At 35.1% G+C, this 4057-nt stretch overlaps 1 non-coding gene across 1 annotated transcript; it reads right to left on the bottom strand.

Annotated features, from left to right (window-relative positions):
- Positions 1 to 3648: 3648 nt before the first annotated feature.
- LOC112781311 (small nucleolar RNA R71) lies at positions 3649 to 3756 on the bottom strand. Its single transcript, XR_003192095.1, has one exon. It is a non-coding gene; the product is annotated as a small nucleolar RNA R71 (small nucleolar RNA).
- Positions 3757 to 4057: the final 301 nt, after the last annotated feature.

The raw sequence follows: 4057 nt of genomic DNA, 5'->3' as shown, positions 1-4057 counted from the left end.
GCTGCTGTCTGGAGTTAAACGCCAGAAACAAGTCACAAACCAGAGTTGAACGCCAGAAATACGTTACAACCTGGCGTTCAACTCCAGAAAGAGCCTCTGCACGTGTAACATTCAAGCTCAGCCCAAGCACACACCAAGTGGGCCCCGGAAGTGGATTTATGCATCAATTACTTACTTCTGTAAACGCTAGTAGCTAGTTTATTATAAATAGGACTTTTTACTATTGTATTAGACATCTTTGGAATCATCTTTGGAATTATCTTTGGATTATATTTTGATCTATTGATCACGTTTGGGGGCTGGCCATTCGGCCATGCCTGGACCTTTCACTTATGTATTTTCAACGGTAGAGTTTCTGCACTCCATAGATTAAGGTGTGGAGCTCTGCTGTTCCTCAAAGATTAATGCAAAGTACTACTATTTTTCTATTCAATTCAACTTATTCCGCTTCTAAGATATTCATTCGCACTTCAACCTGAATGTGATGAACGTGACAATCATCATCATTCCTTATGAACGCGTGCCTGACAACCACTTCCGTTCTACCTTAGATTGAATGAGTATCTCTTAGATCTCTTAATCAGAATCTTCGTGGTGTAAGCTAGATTGATGGCGGCATTCATGAGAATCCGGAAAGTCTAAACCTTGTCTGTGGTATTCCGAGTAGGATTCAGGGATTGAATGACTGTGACGAGCTTCAAACTCGCGAGTACTGGGCGTAGTGACAGACGCAAAAGGAGGGTGAATCCTATTCCAGTATGATCGAGAATCTCAGATGATTAGCCGTACTGTGACAGAGCATTTGGACCATTTTCACAAGAGGATAGGATGCAGCCATTGGCAAGGGTGACGCCTCCAGACGATTAGCCATGCAGTGACAGCGCATCGGACCATTTTCCAGAGAGGATCAAAAGTAGCCATTGACAGCGGTGATGTCCTTACATAAAGCCAGCCATAGAAAGGAGTAAGACTGATTGGATGAAGACAGCAGGAAAGCAGAGGTTTAGAGGGACGAAAGCATCTCCATGCATTTATCTGAAATTCTCACCAAGGACTTACACAAGTATTTCTATCCCTATTTTATTATTAATATTCGAAAACTCCATAACCATTCTATATCCGCCTGATTGAGATTTACAAGATGACCATAGCTTGCTTCATACCAACAATCTCTGTGGGATCGACCCTTACTCGCGTAAGGTTTATTACTTGGACGACCCAGTGCACTTGCTGGTTAGTTGTGCGAAGTTGTGATAAAAAGTTGAGATTACAATTGACCGTACCATGTTGATGGCGCCATTGATGATCACAATTTCGTGCACCAAGTTTTTGGCGCCGTTGCCGGGGATTGTTCGAGTTTGAACAACTTACGGTTCATCTTGTTGCTCAGATTAGGTAATTTTCTTTTTGTTTTATTTTCAAAAATTTTTCAAAAACCTTTCAAAAATTTCTCATCTATTTTCAAAAAAAATTATTTTCAAAAAAAATATATTTTTTTTCAGAATTTTTAAGAATGAATTCTAGTGTTTCATGAAGCATGTTGAAGCCTGACTGGCTGTAAAGCCATGTCTAAATTTATTTGGACTGAGGCCTCCACATGTTAGAGAATTGCTTGTACTGCTAAAGCTTGGCTGGCTATTAAGCCATGTCTAACCCTTGGATTGGAGCTTTAGGCTAATATTGAAAGATTCCTGGAATTCTTCATAAAAATTTTGGAATCCTTATTTTTCTTTTTCACACTAATTTTCGAAAAATATAAAATAAAAGTACAAAAAAATCATAAAATCATAAAAATAAAAAATATTTTGTGTTTCTTGTTTGAGTCTTGAGTCAATTTTTAAGTTTGGTGTCAATTGCATACTCATCTTGCATTTTTCGAAAAAAATCATGCATTCATAGTGTTCTTCATGATCTTCAAGTTGTTCTTGATAAAACCTTCTTGATTGATCTTCATATTATATTGTTTTGTGTTGTATGGTGTTTTTCATATGCATTCTTGCATTCATAGTGTCTGAACATGAAAGATTTCTAAGTTTGGTATCTTGCATGTTTTCTTTGCATAAAAAATTTTTCAAAAATAAGTTCTTGATGTTCATCTTGACATTCAAAGTGTTCTTGGTGTTCATCTTGATATTCATAGCATTCTTGCATGCATTCATTGTTTTGATCCAAAATTTTTATGCATTGAGTCTTTTTCATGTTTTTCCCTCTCATCATTAAAAAATTCAAAAATAAAAAAAAATATCTTTCCCTTTTTCACTCATAAATTTCGAAAATTTCAGTTGACTTTTTCAAAACTTTTTAAAATCTAGTTGTTTTTATGAGTCAAATCAAATTTTCAATTTAAAAATCTTATCTTTTTCAAAATTTTTTTCAAAAATCAAATCTTTTTCTTATCTTTATCTCCTAATTTTCGAAAATAACATCATCAATTAATGTTTTGATTCAAAAATTTCAAGTTTGTTACTTACTTATTAAGAAAGATTCAAACTTTAAGTTCTAGAATCATATCTTGTGATTTCTTGTGAATCAAGTCATTAATTGTGATTTTAAAAATCAAATCTTTTTCAAAACTAATTTCAATCATATCTTTTCAAAAATATCTTTCTATCTTATCTTTTTCAAAATCATATATTTTTCAAAAATTTGATTTTAAAATATCTTTTCTAACTTCTTATCTTCTCATCTTTTCAAAAGTGATTTTCAAAATTTGTTTCAACTAACTAACTAACTTTTTGTTTGTTTCTTATCTTTTTCAAAACCACCTAACTAACTCTCTCTCTCTCTCTAATTTTCGAAAATATCTTCCCCCTTTTTCAAAATTTCTTTTTAATTAACTAATTATTTTAATTTTTTATTTTAATTTTCGAAAATCACTAACCCTTTTTCAAAAATAATTTTCGAAAATCCTTCTCCCTCATATCCTTCTAATTATTTATTCATCTACTAACACTTCTCTTCATCTCACATCACTGCTCCTATCCTTACCCTTGTGTTTGGATTCTTCATTCTTCTTCATCCCTATTCCTTTTCTTCTTCTACTAACAATAATGAACCTCTTTACTGTGACATAGAGGATTCCTCTTCTTTTCTTGTTCTCTTCTCTTTCTTATGAGCAGGAACAAGGAAAAAGGCATTCTTGTTGAAGCTGATCCAGAACCTGAAAGGACTCTGAAGAGAAAACTAAGAAAAGCTAAATTACAACAATCCAGAGACAACCTTATTGAAAATTTTGAACAAGTAAAGGAGATGGCAGCCGAACCCAACAACAATAATGCAAGGAGAATGCTTGGTGACTTTACTGCACCTAATTCCAATTTACATCGAAGAAGCATCTCCATTCCTGCCATTGGAGCAAACAACTTTGAGCTAAAACCTCAATTAGTTTCTCTGATGCAGCAGAACTACAAGTTTCATGGACTTCCATCTGAAGATCCTTTTCAGTTCTTAACTGAATTCTTACAGATATGTGATACTGTTAAGACTAATGGAGTAGATCCTGAAGTCTACAGGCTCATGCTTTTCCCTTTTGCTGTAAGAGACAGAGCTAGAGTGTGGTTGGACTCTCAACCCAGAGATAGCCTGAACTCTTGGGACAAGCTGGTCACGGCTTTCTTAGCCAAGTTCTTTCCTCCTCAAAAGCTGAGCAAGCTTAGAGTGGATGTTCAAACCTTCAGACAGAAAGAAGGTGAATCCCTCTATGAAGCTTGGGAAAGATACAAGCAACTGACCAAAAAGTGTCCTTCTGACATGCTTTCAGAATGGACCATCCTGGATATATTCTATGATGGTCTATCTGAATTGGCTAAGATGTCATTGGATACTTCTGCAGGGGGATCCATTCACCTAAAGAAAACGCCTGCAGAAGCTCAAGAACTCATTGACATGGTTGCTAATAACCAGTTCATGTACACTTCTGAGAGGAACCCTGTGAGTAATGGGACGACTATGAAAAAGGGAGTTCTTGAAATTGATACTCTGAATGCCATATTGGCTTAGAACAAAATATTGACTCAGCAAGTCAATATGATTTCTCAGAGTCTGAATGGAATGCAAG

Source organism: Arachis hypogaea, chromosome 19 (assembly GCF_003086295.3).
Source record: "Arachis hypogaea cultivar Tifrunner chromosome 19, arahy.Tifrunner.gnm2.J5K5, whole genome shotgun sequence".
Lineage (NCBI taxonomy): Eukaryota > Viridiplantae > Streptophyta > Magnoliopsida > Fabales > Fabaceae > Arachis > Arachis hypogaea.
The sequence above is the reverse complement of the archived record's forward strand: the minus strand, read 5'-3'. Positions and strand labels throughout refer to the sequence as shown.